The sequence below is a fragment of the Cygnus olor genome, chromosome 6, assembly GCF_009769625.2.
Source record: "Cygnus olor isolate bCygOlo1 chromosome 6, bCygOlo1.pri.v2, whole genome shotgun sequence".
Taxonomy (NCBI): domain Eukaryota; kingdom Metazoa; phylum Chordata; class Aves; order Anseriformes; family Anatidae; genus Cygnus; species Cygnus olor.
The window spans coordinates 40,269,063-40,285,608 of record NC_049174.1 but is presented as its reverse complement, the minus strand read 5'-3'; the positions used below and the strand labels follow the sequence as shown (position 1 = coordinate 40,285,608).

Below are 16,546 nucleotides of genomic sequence, written 5' to 3'. Positions count from 1 at the left end.
CTCATTTCTACATGCAATTGGACAGCTCCTTAAAATGAAAATTTTCCCAGCTCATTATAGTAGGTCACAATTGAGGTAATTATACTCAAGAGTATTATAGCTTTTAATTAAAAAAAAAAAATCTTTACAACCTGTAAGCAGGTGTTTGCAGATATAGTTAAAGCGTTTAGTGAAGATAACAGTGTTCAGTCATATAATTCAGGGCTGAAACATAACGCAGATGTAGAAGAGTGGGAAGTCTACCTAGATTTGCGGAGACATTTTAATTTGTTATTCTCTAACCTATGCCTGGCTTTGAAAGTTTCATGTTTCTTCTAAAATTGTTCAGTGTTACATATTGCTGGTATATGACAAATTTTACATACAAACACTTTAAAACATCATAAATCTCGCAGAACAACAGATTTTACTAAAATTCGGCTAGTATCATCTTATGAACACAGAAATAGTTTTCCTGATATCTTGCTAAAGCTCAAAGAGCATATCTAATCTAGTTCTGCCTTAAAGAGAACACTGGATGCACTCCCCCCCCAGCAAAGAAGTGATACAACTCAGTACTGTAATGCAACCAGAACCAAAGAATACAAAGGATACGAGAGGGTAAATAAGTTTGGTTTCACAGAGCTGAGCCTCCAAAAAAAAAGGTAATAATAAAACAACTCTTACAGAATTGTAAACAGGTTCAGTGCTAAAAGAAGCCTCCAGAAGCAGCTCAAAGACAGAAGAAATGTGACCTTAAAAAAAAAGTCAGTGGGAATAATATTGGGCACAAAGAGGAATCCAATGGACAAATGATGTGAAAGCATCAAACTCTTGTCTGCTTTACTGACTGTGGCTAGTGATCACCTGTTTTTTTCTAATTATATTAGTCTCACTTCCTTGAGACCATAGGTGTTTTCTTAAGTCAGCTCACTGGTGAGCCAAATATTCCAGCTGATTCCCATTATAGAGCTCCCACAACAGATTTAAAACAGAAATACTAAAACCTAGCAAATCCCAGCAGTTCATAGTTTAGGTGAGAAAGTTAATGACTTGGGGGGGGGGGGGGGCGGGAAGAGAGAAGGTGGAAGAGTAATAATAATTAAAAAAAAAAAAAAACTGATTTTGGCCTAGATTCACACTGAAGGAAATATACTCATCCCATACTAAGGATATAATAAACAATTTCTACAGACGTATTAGATTTCTACACAGAACTGACCCTCTGCAAGGAAAGGGAGGACCTTAATTTTGTTGCGTTCCTACCTGTCAGCTGGAAAGCAATTCATTTTCATGTTCACTTCTGAGCAAAATGTTGCCTATCACGAACATCAGAATAGATTGTCTGAACACTGTGCATAATCTTAAGCAAAAATAAAGCTATTTTTCTTTACAGGCTTCCACACCTCCTGGATTTCAAATATAGAACTTCTAATACAAGCATCACTGTCTTGTCCTGTGATGCTGTATCATCTTAAATTCCTTTAAGTTGTATGATAAAATAAATGAAGTTAAAAACAATTTGAAAAACTGTTAAGCTCTAAATGCTTATATCCTGGTTTAATGCTTTAGACTGTAGAACTGGAAGAGAATGTTTAATTTGGCAGCATAAACTGGCTAAACTTGTTGTATATATATAGGTAATTAAAAAAAAACATGTAACCTGGGCAAGCTCACGGCTTCTAAAATCCGATATAGCATACAGTTCACCTGTAGAGGCTGGCAAGACCTATTAACGTCATTAACATTAGTACAAGTGTTCCTTGTGCGACAGGAAAACTGAAATTACGGATCCATAGATGCTTTATTGCAAGACAACACACTGTCCACTTGCCTAAAAATTAATGTGTGCTGTCAGTGAGTTGCCTTTTAAAAATATACTTTCTAACTTGTGGGTTGACTGAATATAACCTAGTGGAAAAAAAAAAATCTGCTGCATAGCACTTTGTTTGAAATAACAGTATGCTAATAGTCTTTTTTTTTTTTTTTCTAGAGAAGGATAATCAAAGCAGCTCTTAAGAAGAATATTAGTTGAAGAACTGTGAGACAGCCCTAAAAACCCATTTCATCACCATATCAAACCCAACAGCAACTAAATGTCTCCCACATTCTTCCCTTTCTCCTTTTAACTGACAAATAAGCAAAAATACTGCTTACATGAGTTTCAAACCTCTTTCTCCTTTTCTTCTATCATTACAGTATGAACACAGCACAGTGTATACTGCTTCCACCATTCCTATGCAGAATGCTCAGTACTTCCATCTCGGTTTCTTTCAATTCTCATCAATCTGCAGTTGTCTACGCTCACCAATGAAGGCTAAAAAAAAGGTGAAACTTTCATGTCTTTGTTCATCATGCATCACGTATGACCTTGTCTCCTAAGGGCAACTTTCACATGAAACTGAAGCTAGTTTTATTTGTTAACATAGTTTAATTGGCATTTAGAATTCTGTCTGGCTTCAAATCTAACAAAATGTTCTTTGGGTTCCTTTTGTAAAGAAGCTATACAAACCAATTATTCCATGCAGATTACCAGAGACCCCTCCCCTACTCTTACTATAATCATAAAGTCTAGTAAGAACTGGAGGAAAAATGTTTTTTTTTTTACTAGCAGATAATGTGCTACTCTGTATATTTTTCTAAGCTGGTAAAGCAGTAAATATAGACAGCTATGGAGCTATTGATTTATAGCTGTAATTCATCTTTGCTTTTACAGTGAAATAAATAAGGTTTTTCAGGCATGACAGTGGATCCTAGGTGATAAAGAAAACTTGTCCCAAGCTGTAACAGTGTAGTCCCTGCCTGAGAGTTCTAACTACAAAAGAACTATATTTTGTGGTTGACTTTAGTATTTTCGGTATTACATCCAGACTTAGTTCAGTATTCGGGGATTCCCAAGACCACTTCAACACACTGTTAGCAACTAGTTGAATCCAACATGTTTTTCCAATAAACATATAATTCCTTTTAAATAACCCAAAGAGCTGATGAGCATAAGCAAACTACTTAATGAAAGCCTAGCAGTTCTCCAGTAAGGCTTATAGCCTTTCTTAGCTGAGTATCAAATGAGTTATTTTAAGTGAGCTTTTATAAAGGAGTCATCAAGTGGATCCTGATGGATCAACACGGATAACCGCAGAACAGATATGCATTCTAAGTTACAGACTTGAATTTTAAAAGGTAACAAGCAAGTATGAGGGAATCGCAGAAACTTTTGTAGCACGTAATTTGGAAGCCCAAACTGATATAATTCAAAATGCAGGCCTCGTCATTTCATTTTCTATTTCATATGTCCTATATTTTGTTTTTAATAGAAGCCTGGGGAGAACTCTCACGAAGTGCACCCTGTACACTGCACTTTTCAAAGAAGAAAAACATGGCATCCAGGTCAGAAGAAGAAAAGATCAGAGCTCTCTATTTGTGGGGAAAAAACAAACAAGCAAACAAACAAAAAAACCCACACTATTGTGCTTAAAGCCTTGATGCTGCTCTGACACAGGGCTGAAAAGAGCTGCAGTTAAGAAGAAAGCTGGCAGTTTAGCAGGTGATACTTAGCCAGTGAGAAGATCACTAAGGACAGGTCTATAAATCAACAAGAAAAAAAAATCAAAGAAACCAGAGGAAAAAAAAAAAAAAAAAACTCATACCAACAGTCAATTGTATTGACAGTTTTTTCCCTTATCCATCCTTTTAAAGGAAGGACAGATTTATTATATTTAAACAAATGTTTCCTTCCACTCCCTTCTCCACCAATGTCCTCACAGAAGCCATAAGTGACTGCATTTACTTTACATTGGGGAAAATGGCCCAACATCAAAAAGATCTAGATAACCAGTAGCTCTAGAAACTCTTTTAAACTATGATCTGTAATTTCAGGTATATCGTTCTCCCTGTTTGTTTGGTCTTCTCCAATTCATCTGATCTCTAGGAGCGTTAGAAATACTTGTCACTATAATAATAAGAAAGCAGAGACCCTTGAAACCATTTCACGAAAACCTTCACTTAGATACCACCCTTTCCACAAAGATGGCCAGGAGCTTTAAAGCTTTAGTTTTTCTCCAAAATAGTAAGTTATTTAATATCCTCTCTCTTGAATAAAGATGTATACATGTGTTCCTCCTATAGTCTAACAAGCAAACAAAAAAAAAACAACGAACATTTCCAGCAAATTTTCCTCCCTTGCTAATATACTCTTAATCAAAAAAGAAAGACAAAAGTGAAAATATGAACAAGAAAATGGAAAAAAAAGCATATGTTTAATGTGTATTAAAAATACAAACAGCTTATTTGTGATTTTAATATTACCACTTATTTGAAGTTTTATGTAGAGCAATCGTTACTCCTAATTAAGAATAGGTACAGAAACACTAAACCCTTCTCCCACCTGGAGAAACAGACAACTAGCTAGGTTTAGAAATCATTGCAACTGCATCTTGCTTATCCATATCAAACTAGCTTTAATACCTGGCTACTTCTGGTGTTGTCTCCTAGCAAACGACATAATCGCCACATGAAAGAAATCTGCATGGATTAACCCTCTCAAGGTTTACGTCACATCATGCATCAAGGCCACTGCTTCCATTGAGCTGCACAACTGCCATTGCATACAGTTGCTCTAAATCCAACACGTGCAGTTGAAGCGACCTTTTCTACTAATAGACATCACTCTTTTCATCACATTTGTTATGTCTTTACTTTGACTAACTTCACATACTGTTAGCATTTAGGTAAGGGGCAAATAATTTACATCTGTCACTAGCTCATTTATCTAACAGTTGAAGTTTGTCCTCCTGCACAAAAAGACTACAGAATCTTGAAAAAGGGACTCCCGCACATGCTCGTGTATGACAAAGACTTCATTCACAACCTCCAGGCCACTTGTTACGCTCCCCCCCTGCTGGGTAAGCACCGTCCTATTTGTAAGTATGCCTTGTCTGACTCCTGACTGTTAGATCTCACAACCCTTTTGCCTGCTGGTTTGAAAAGTGACTTTGATTGTCAGAACCTTCCCAAGCAGGAGCTTATTAACAGAAGTCAACTAAACCTCCTGATGAGTTAGGTGATCAGGTGAGGCTTCAGTGCATTTTTAACATGAAAATGCATGGCCTTCACTCCTTCTTGAGGGTCTCCTATAAAGAAATACCAGAAGTGGACTCATTATCCAAGAGATGCTACTAGTAATATCACATAAGTAGGAAGATACCCCAACACTCTTTTGCTTATGCAATCAAAAATAATATTAGCTGCTTAAAAAAAATGGATCTCCCACCTGAGCTCATGTTGAATGTATTAAAACGGGTACTGCCCTCCACCCCCAATCCCACCGTGCATCTTTGGGATACAGAAGATACTTCATGCAATTGCCTCATACTCAGAGCATGAAGGGAAGGGGTAGAAAGTCCTTTGATTTAAGAACTTGCATAATCATTTTTTTTTCTAAATGAGGGATTCCAAAACATGATCAGGTGTATAAAATAGAAATGCTAAGTTATGTAAGGAGTCAATGGATACTGTTAACTTCATTCCTAATCTTTTATAAATTACATACTTCACAACCTAGGCAATATACCCCTTGAAAAGCAAAAAGACAGAAAAAGTTCCTCCACATTTTCACTGTTTGCAATTACCTCTTAAAACTCAGAAACTTCTTCACAGGAAAATATTTTGCAAGTATAATTACTACTAGCAGTTACTAACATCAGCGTCAAAAAGATTCATAGCTTTTGTTGCACTTCCTTTAATGATTTGTGGCATACATGTCTCATATACCTTGCATATAGTGGGTTATTTTCAAAGATCTATCCACAAGAGTTCATCATGTCTGAAGAGGACAAATAAACTGATCCTACACAGTATGTAACCACCTGAGCTAGTACCCACAAACTCCACATTTACCTACTTCCCAAGCTCACGCTGCTCAGTCTCTCCATATTTAAATCCTGAAAAACAGTTAGCATGCATTTGCAAAGAAGTAAAGGGTGAAACATCTTAGTCATTCTGCAATTTGCAAAACAGTACTTAGTACTTAACACTTCTCAGCATAGGATTTATTAAATGTGTACTTCAAAAAAAGATGTATTGGAAAAAGTGCGTTTAGTACAAGTATCCAGATTCCATCCTAAGGTTTACAGAAAACTTAATTTAGTGACAGTGCTGTTTTGCCTTTAAATGCAGTCAGAGTATCATTTGTTACACACAGAGTTTAAACATTTCCCTTTTCTGGCAAACTCAAATTCCGTTAGCTTAACTGCATTTTTCAGTCAGAAAGAAAACAAAAATCACTTAAAGCAGTAAGCTGTTAGTGATGTAACAGAAATCAAGACAAGACAGTACGTAAAAATCTTTATTGAGATATCAATATTTAACATTTTTATAATAAACAGTGTGTATTTGCAGATCCACAAGACCCCCAAATCAAGAATGAACAGGAACATTTGATAAGAAGAGAATAGTGGGTTTTGCTCGTCTTTTTTAAGGCACAACCTCTAATGAGCTATATTTGGGTTATTATTACTCAAATGTATGAATGAAAATGACAGATACGCTGAAGAAGTCTGTCTCTGAAAAAGCTTGTAAAGTAGCATAAAAATGTTTCTAACAGGTTGCTTTTAGCCAAAACTAAACAAACTCACGGAAGAAAACCCAGTATTATTGAACGATTTCTCTGTGAAACCCTAAATCAATATGACATTTCTTTTTATTTATTTATTTATTTTAGATATTTCTCATGCAGGAAGATCAATACAGATACAAAGCTGACACACTATACTGCAGTTGTTTCACTTGTTACTCACTCACTATCCTAATTATTATTATCATCATCTATGAGATATTCCGCATCCCCCCCAACTTATCTGACACCTCTGAAAGCTGTGCCTCAATTTAGTAGGAGACTCAAAAGGACACAGAGGTTTCTGAGGTTTCCAACGTGTTGCTAAATAGCAGAACTGCACCCTGAAGCACTATTAACATACAATGAAAGAGGTGAAAGATGAGGAAGCGTGAGAAAAACATCCTCACTGTCACGTTAGCTATTAGAATGTGCATTTGCAGTAGATTACTTCCCACCAGTCTTGTTTTAGATTTGACTTCCCAGATTTCATCAACACACCTACCCCATCCTGCAATCACTCACTTTTCTGCTACGCTACTATTTTACCCTACTGCTGGTTGTTTTGGCCAGGGTCTCTAAGGACTGTGACCACAGGGGAAAATGTGGTCTCGTCACCTGACTGCTGTCCAAAAATTCTTGGTCAGGTGCCAGATACTGCAGAAATGACCAGTTTAAAAGATTACTGTTCCCCAGCGATGCATTACTATCCTCAAGCACTGAAGAAACTGATCTTGCACTAAAGTAGATGAAAAGTACTGACAAAGTAATATATATTAACTTCCAATGTCATAAGCACCTGTTTAAACTAACCTGAAAGATTCGGCAATGATGTGGATGAAAAACCATTGGATAGCTCATTTGCATGTCTACTGCTGGGATAAAGAGCACTGGTTCCCAACAAAGGAGCTGTAAGGTTTTAAGGCTCACCAGCTGTTTCTCATATAGAAAATAAAAAATAATATATATATATATATATTATTTTTTATTTTTTATTTTCTATGTGACCACATATTAGTTATAGATAAATTTATTTTTCCCTTTTTCTTCCCACTCTGTCAAGCTCCTCCATTGAAAATACCAAGACCATAACCATCTACAATTTCCTACAGAATTTCGTCTTTCTTCAGTTATGACTTAAACAAACAAACAAGCAAAAAAAAAACCCTGCTTCTTCTCCCTACTGAATTTACCAAATTTAACCTTGCTATTTAAGCCTCCTTCTGAACCTCACCTCCAAGCTCTTGTCATTTTCAAGATACTGCCAGTTTCTTCAAAGGCTTTGATCAAAAGATCACTGTGCTCTCTTAGTCTCATCTCATTTAGACTAATTCCGCTTTCATCAGGCTGTTTTCTCCCTTAAATTGTATCATTACATTCCACAGAAGTAAATTACCCTCTATATCATCCCGCTGCCTTTTATTTCTAAATTTAATGAATTATCTTTCCTTTCCTCCAGCCTTCCAAGACAGATCAGTATACACAGATCATTCAGCAAAGTAAGTTTTTGCTTCGGGGGTAAGAAGAAGGTGGGGGCGTGTGGAGCAAGTAGAATAATGAAGGGTGGATAAGAGGAAAAAAACTCCCTGCTGCTTGCCTTCAGCAATAATACTTACCTCAATAAAAAAGTTAAAAGATAAAATGAAAAATATGGCCCTCCTCTAAGTGGAAAGCCACTATCTGAAGAGATGTTCTAGACAGAAATAAGGTCACAAGGTTAAAAAAAAATAATAATAATAAGTCTTGAGGAAACACCAGTACAAGAATCCCAGCCAGCAATCCTAGAAACAAGTGGATGTCACAAACAGCTTACGCTTGGGCAGGAATGAGCAAAGAAATAAAAATTAAATATAACCATAGATTTTTTTTTTCTTCCTATTGTCATAATAGCCACTTTCATTTTATCTTCTTCCATCCTACCATGTCAAACACTGAAAACGTGACAAAGCCCCTACTTTAATTACGAGAAGGTCAAAACGCTAGGCAAGAAAGAACTCATCGCTTTCCATCTGGCAGAAGAGACACCCTGCACACACTACATCAGCAGAAAATCAGAAGCTTAAAACTAGATGAAAACTAGGTCAGAAACTGCCATTTCAGCTTTAACAGTACACAGAAAATGAAAGGAAGACAAAGGTCTTGGAAGTCACAAGTCCCTTCCAAACCAAATCATTCTATGATTCTAAAAATCACGCTAAAATCTTGACCCAACTCATCCTAGTCCAGTCTTATTTTACAGAACAGCCATATGCTTACTTTATGACAGCACCTTTTCCTCCAGAAAGAACAGAAGAGCATGGAAACAAAACGTGCTTCCAGTTTCTCAACTGTCCTAGATACTGCCCTAACTTCCAAATGAACATCAACAATCTGCCTGTAAAACAACACAGCCATTCACTTCAAACAGCAAAAAGTAAATCCAATGCAGAATGTATCCATCTTACATTATACAGGCTGCAGTTCAAACTTCGAAGGCAAAAATCACCTTCCGCACTGCATCAGTTTAAACCCGCCTCCTCCACACTGCTGCAATTCCAGACATTGTTTCATGACCCGCAAAATTGAAGACAGGCTTGATCTAGCAAAGCAGAGATGGGGACAGATCTGTCATGGGTATCTACATCACTTGACTCCAACATTTGAACAGACTATCTTCTCTGGACTATCCATGCATCATGCAGTTTCCAGTATAGCCATTAGAACAGATGTGGGTTCCCCAATTTCTTAAAAAAGCCTGTAAAGGTAAGCCTTCACGAGTGTATTTAACTTTCTGTCTTCCTATTAAGCTACAAGTACTATTAAGGCATCACCACAGTCTAGAAAATAAGGTGGGGGAAGCAGCAGAAGAAAGTCTTCATCACCCCAAAATTCTCAGCCCAGTGATGTCCCATTTCACTTCTGCATGGCAATAGATTCCTACCAGCTGATTCAGAAGCACTGCCTGGCATTTGGAGTCATTACACTTTAAAAAACTCACATAGCTGTCTTCTGTAGCTGCAATTGTTTGCAGACAATATCCAACTCTCCTTTGTAGGAGGAAGAAACCAAATTTGATTTAGGTGACAGCAAAATGACGTCATGCCAGTTGAATTCTTATCAAATTTTGGTACAGGACATTCCTTTAAGGCAGTCAGTGCTTCCTCATCAGCTAGTATACACAAGATCTGTCTACTATCATTACCCAGGACAGAACTGGCTTAACTGAAATTCATTTTGGTTAAAGTCATACCATCTCTACTCAGCACCCCCAGGAAGAATGGAGAAGTTCTCCAGTCACTGGGTGCGTAGCCAAGGGCTGCGTTTCCCTCATGTCTATTGAAAAGACTAAAAAGCCCACCCAACGAGGTTTAATACTAATGATTTAACTTTTCTAGGCATATTGAATATCATTAAAATCCATAAACTTAACAAATGAACTACTGCAGCTGATATAGGTGATCAGCCCTCTGCTTGTGTACTGCGGCTTTTACGTTACAGCTTGCATATATAGTACTTTGTTTCTCTGTTTCAGCTGTTTTAAACTTCAAGGGGAGGAAACAAGTTATGCCATGTAAAGGGAATTAATATCTTCATCAGAAGGAAACACCTGGATAAACCAACAGTGAGGGAGATAAAGCTATTATGCTTCACTTCCAACTTGCTTAATATTTTCAACTCGTCAAATACTGCAGATGAAAAATCCTATAGAAAAAATACCACATAAACTTATCAAGCTATGTGCCTGTGTGCGCTACCATGGAGTCTTTTCATATATAAGATGTGTATTTGTAACTCAGAACTTGGAAAGGAGCCACTTCTAAACAGTAACATCTGACTTTCTTTTTCAGTACAAAGAACACCAACCACCAAGCTCATTTATCTTTAAAAAAAAAAAAAGAAAAAGAATCACAGACCATCTTTTCCAAAATTAGACTTGGCCAAAATAAGTAATGTGTTGAGAATTTCACTGGTAAGCTAAGGCAGTTCTCAAAACAGCACTCTAGATACCTAGACAATAGACACACAGCCCCCCCAAAAAAAAAGTGACTTCAAAGCAATCTAACTCCACAGGGCTCTTCTGGACACAATTATGATAGCATGTGGTCCAACAAACATGCTAATTCTCATATTCATTTCTTTTGTCTACAAAGCTGCTTATAACCAAATAGCAAAGCAAAACAAGAATAAAGAAATAACATTAAGCACCTGCAGACTGAATGACATGATTCTCCTGCCAGGCTACACATAAACAAGCAGCGTGACTGTCTTCAGTCGCACTTCTAGAAGTGGAGTGTTTTTGTATACCTAAAATGCCACCTGCCACATCTGGTCTGACAGTGGTGCCACTGTTTACATGAAAAAAAAAAAAGTCACCGAACTCCAAAGATTTGTAACAGACTCACTGATGAACCCTTTAAAAAAAGGAAGACAAATTCCCTCCAAATGCTACATGAAATTGCTTGATACCAAGCCAAAACAGGCACTGGTGAAAGTTGGCAGTATATGATTAGATGCATGTAGTTAGAGGAAAACATCGTAGAACATCATATGAGAATATACGCTTACTGTCTAGAAATGAAGGCTTCCTCCGTCATTTCTTATATCCATTGCAAAGCATATCCACAGCAACAACAGGATAGGATCCAGCCGAAATACTGCTGAACTGAGTGTGCCGATACCTGCTTCCTGCCAACAGTCACCGCTCCACAGTTCTATTCCTTTCAGAGGCTTCAGCCATGTCAGCTGGCCAGACCACTACAGATGCTGAGATCTCTCAGACGAGGAAAAAAATTGAGGTAGTTTACAAACAGCCCCCTAAGGAACTTGTGCTTTGAAAACAAGACTGAAGCAAATCTACAAGTGGAGGAGATGGCAGCACAACTCCCTTCGGTTTCTCCAAGCAGGTACATCATCGTTTCTCTTATGTGCCAGCCGTTTAACTTTCACATACATACTGAAACCAAAGCTAAGCCTATTCCTGGATTCTCCTATTGATGCATTGCAGAAACAACACCACGCAAGTTACTGATGGCATTAATGAAGTGACATCGGCCACACCTGGGTGAGGCCAGGAGCCAGGCAGCCGTCCTGCTGGTGCAGCTGCCTGCTCTGCAAGCCACATGGCTGCCGTGCTCCCCTGCCTCCTTCCCGGCCCGGAGCCCCACGAAACGCTGTGTGTGAAGTGGGGGACCCTGAGCTGACCTACCCCTGGCCAGCTACTGCAATAAAAGATCCCTTTGATAAACCCAGCAATGAACAAATCACTGCTGTCAGAGTTAGCGTTACACCCAGAATACAGAAAAGGTGGCTTTCTCCTTATCAAAGCTACTTTCCAAGTTTGCAATGAATCCAGTATGTTTGAAATTTAGAAAAAAGCCATGCTAATGTGACAGTAAGATGGTGCTGATGCAACTGAAAGCTTTTTTCTACATTTCAATTCCTTATCATATCTAGTTCCAGATCACCTATATTCTTCATCCACACCACCAGATTATTTTCAGAATTTTTTCTCTGCTTTTTCCTGGAATTTTCATCTTTTCCTTCCTTTCAAAAAGCAAAAATTGCCCCTTTTCTCCTGTTTCATTAATAATTTTCTCCTAACACCACACGTCTGTCTTTATCTTGCACATCTATGTCCCATACAGGTGCACGTTCTGATCTATTTTTTTCCTCTCCATATCAGCTACCCTCAGAAATTCTGGGACAGCATGTTTTCTGCAACCTGATTGTAAAATATCTGATCTTGAAATGGATGAGAATTTCAACTACTCACTTTTGCCAGAAAACAAATGCAAAGCTCCATCCAAAGTGTGCATACAAAGGACACATTATACACTTCCTGCCTCACAGGACTAAAAATAGTGATTAACATTATCTATTATTAAGTAAATACTTTTGGAGGTTTTAATGTGACTTTTAAAATATATTACTCTTGTTTCACATAGATTTTGATGTTTTCATTAGAATATATAACTTCTAATCTCAGTTACCTGATGTAGAGTGGTATCTGTGCAATGACTTGAAATACACAATGACAAAAGTAATGACGCTCACTAAGACTTCTTTGGGTATGGTAGAGTCACAGAGTAGCTGAGGCTGGAAGGGACCTCTGGAGGTCATCTGGTCCAGCCCACCTGCTCAAGCAGGGCAAATAATACAAGGAAAACTTAGAAACTGTACTAGAACTGAAATTCAGAAGATTATTACTTTCAGAGACTGCAACTGCCTTAAATGGATCTGTTAACAAACGTGAAAAAAAAAAAGGCAAGACAACTAAGTGACCCAAAGTCCAGGAAATAAACATGAATGCAAGGCTCATATACATAGCACAATTCCACTAAGATAAAATAAATTAAAACAAAATAAATTAAAATAATAAAAATAAAGAGCCTAAAGCAGTAACGCAGAAGATAAATTCCCAAGTTTGCTACTTTAATATTCTCGAGCCTGCATGGAGACTAGACATTAAGTTACAGAATCCAGGAGATACATGAATCAATATATATCTTAGGCATTTATATATACCGTCTCTTCCCCCCGACTATCTTGGTCTTCAGTATCTTTTAGCACATTACGCTTCGTAACATCCTTCAAGGAGGGTAGCAGTCTTATTTTTGTTTCACTTCAGAGAAGCAAAAAACAGTTTGTTGAAGGTCATAACAGGTGAGTCTTTACACGATGGCCAAAGAGGGCAGCTGTACATTCCTGCTGCACTGTGCCAGTTCTGTCTGAACACTCAATAACATGATTCAACACGCTAACTGGCAGGAAAGGTAACCTTCTTCGTGTTTTCTGAACGGCACTGAGGGGACGGATGAGCCACGGAGATGACATCGGAAAAAGCAGGATCCCACGGCAGGTACAGCAGGAAGGAGAACCACGCCTTTGAATCACAACAAACTGCTAGGTTGGCTCAACTATCTCCTGAAATCTCGCCCACAGGAATGTGGCAAAGCAGAAATATTACCCTCCCTGCTTCCTGTCTCAAATCCTGGGATTCTACCCTTTCTGTCTCTTATGAAATGCAAATCTTCTGTTTTGAATTAATTGGTTATGCTCTTCTATGAGCAACACTCAGACATTCCTCTATATCGCGAACTACAAGGAAACACTCAAACATCCATGTTTTGCCAATTCCTCTTCACTTAAAGCACTTTTTATTTTAATGTATAATGCAGTAGGATTAAGAGCCCTTGTTACAATGTTAAAATGAGTCCTGTTTGAAAACTGAGGAGAAGCAGTATCTACTACAAAGGACTTACATGCTGGATTGAAAGAAGAATGGAGGCTTTCTTGTGAGAGAGTACTCCCTTCACACACGCAGACTGCTGAAACCGCTCGCATGAGCTCACATGAGGTACATGCTTTCGATGTAATTCCTTGTCAGCAGTAAGGCCACAAGAGAGCCCAAACTAGGGACAAAAACACATGTAAAACATCCCAGAGTTTGCTCCAGCAAGAAAAAATCAAAGGCTTGTCTATACAAGGTGAAAAGTGCTTCACATTCACACCCTGCCTTATAATGCAATAACTCCCTGGTGTGTACAAGATCGTACATGCTCTTACCAAAAATATGAAATACCTGGCAAGTCCATATAAAGTTTTACAGTTGTCCCATTGCTTTCAGTAATTAAATAGACAAGCACCAGTAAGAGCCTCTAATGCCAATGTCAGAAAGCATTTCCTCCACAGGCAAGTCCCATACTCACCCCCCCCCCCCCCAAAAAAAATAAATCTTCACAACTAGAGTTTAAGTAGTGGAACAATACAAACTTGTATCCTTTAAAAATTAGTTATTCGTTACTATCGTAGATCTATGTAATCTTCATAAGTTTGCCAAGAGAGTATATACTGCTCTACCTTGGCCAGTTACTGGGATGGTTGCAAGCATTCCACTTAAACCAAATGAACCAAGTTCACTGATTTACAAAGACAACAGATGCAACAGCGGCAGACTGAAGTTAACAAGAATGCACTTAGCCTGAAACCCTGTGGATAGAAGAGAAACTGGAAAGAAAAAAAATCATTATTTGTCCTGGTAAAAACTAAGACTTGAAGAAAGGAAAAGGACCGTTTAAAGCTCTCCCTCAACCAAGCAAGTCTCACCAAGGAAGAAAGCATTTGGTTCTCCTATTAGCAGACCTGGTGAAAATAGGAGGAAAATAAAAAACACAGGAAGCATGTCATTTCTAGCAGATTGAGGGATGCTGTTAGATGTCTCAGAGACAGCCAGCAGGTCTCTGTGAAACAACGCACCTGAGGAGAACGCTTTGCCAGCACCAGGAGCTCTCTCGAGAAGCTCCAGACGGGGCTGTGGTGGCACGCGCTACGGCAGAGGCTGCAAGAGCCCTGGGAGAACGTGGTACAGGCACAGGAAGAAAAATCCCCTCTAACAAATCTTGCGGCATAATCCTCTGGTGCAGACTTCTACAGCACTTTGAACTCTACAGAACAAAATAACAAAGTCACTTTTGCCCTCCTTTCTGCATTGTCTTTTAGTCATAAAGTGCAGAATTATTGGTCAGGAAAAATAAAACACCACATTATTAATTTTTTTTCCCCCCAAGATTTCAAAAACACGCCTGGTTTCACTGAATGAGTGTAAAGTTATTTTTAGGAAGTGTTCCATCACCCGCTGATTGACTTGCCGCAAACTTACAGAAAATACATCTGGTAATGCACCATGGTGGCACAAGCAAGCAATAGCTTAGACACAGAAGAAGTGAAAACCCTACACAAAGCAGCTCTGCCTTCCCAGAGTTTTAAGCATACCCAAGAACTCTGAAATCGGGCACTAGTTCGGTAGTACATCACGATAGTAGGCAGGTACATCATGCCAGGAGGCACAATGTTCCTACTCCATTCCACTTTTGCCAAGTATAATTTAACTGAGGATAAAGGGAAATTTTCCGCTGATGTCTTTTCATTGTTTCTTAAACTTTTCAAAGTAATTCTTTCATGCATACAAAGATTCGAGATCAGTACTTGGAAAGTGCTGAAGATTTTACTTCATCATAGCAAAACTATGTCTATAGTTTGTGGCAGTAACATTCCTCCCTCTTGAAACTTTCAGTTTCAGGCAAATATTGTAGAAAAATCCAGAAACTCTGTCCTTACTTAAGCAAAAAAACTCCCTTTCTGACCTCAATGGGAATCCAGCCCAGTGTAAAATAGACCCTGAAGCACATTAACGATCAACTCAACTCAAAGGCATTTCTGGTGTAAACCACAAAAACAGTCCCCTCCAAAATTCACATTAAGATTTTTTTTTATGTTTTGTGATTCTTGTTCAAAACCAAAAAAAAGAAACAAACCCCCACACGATAACAAAGAAAAGAACCAATCCACACATTAAGCTCTCTAGCAACTTAAATTTCACTTAAGTTTCAGAAGTCACAGGTCATATTCTGCTTCTATTCATTCTTGCTTTCATGTTGTTCAAACCCTAACTTGTTAAAGTTTGGCGAGAAACAGAGATTCAGAGGAAAGGACAGCTGTTAAGAAAGAAATTGATTAGTTTCATTTTAAGTGATTGAAAGAAGAAAGGTAATCTTTACTCAAATTCTAACATTTTTCCAGATGAAACAAAGCTGGTTTTAAAAAAAGTTTAATCTGGTGTCTGTCTCTTCCAACAATTAAAACACCACAGCTATTTTAAGTGCAATAGCTCTGAATTTGACTCATAACTACCAGCTTTCGACAAGTCATAGATATTTAATAATTAGTACTTAAATATAATTAAGTACACAGCAGCAAAGTTCCACCAGAAGCTAACACAATACTGAAAGAAGCAAAACCATTCCACACTTCAGTGGAACAGGGCTCCCCACTGCCTAACTCCCGCCATGTAGCTGCAGAGTTCACATTTACGCACTAATGTACACATCAAAAACTTTCTTTGAGGGCGTTTCCTGTGTTGCTAACAAGTTGCAGCTTCTCTCCCGCTGGATCTAGATTTAACCAAGACTATGATCAAGT

The 16,546-nt window shown here is 38.1% G+C and overlaps 1 protein-coding gene across 6 annotated transcripts in view; it reads right to left on the bottom strand.

The window, feature by feature from the left end:
- The window catches only part of TANC1 (tetratricopeptide repeat, ankyrin repeat and coiled-coil containing 1), a 98,339-nt gene that overhangs the window by 76,709 nt on the left and 5,084 nt on the right, over nucleotides 1–16,546 (bottom strand). The window contains exons 1-2 of one of the 6 annotated variants that reach the window (XM_040562559.1): nucleotides 14,825–14,989; nucleotides 13,831–13,980 (exon numbers count right to left, since the gene is read on the bottom strand). The exons of the other annotated variants lie outside the window; for them this stretch is intronic. The gene's annotated coding sequence lies outside the window, so the exon portion shown is untranslated. Of the gene's footprint in view, nucleotides 1–13,830; nucleotides 13,981–14,824; nucleotides 14,990–16,546 lie in introns of those variants that run through there. 6 annotated transcript variants of the gene reach the window in all.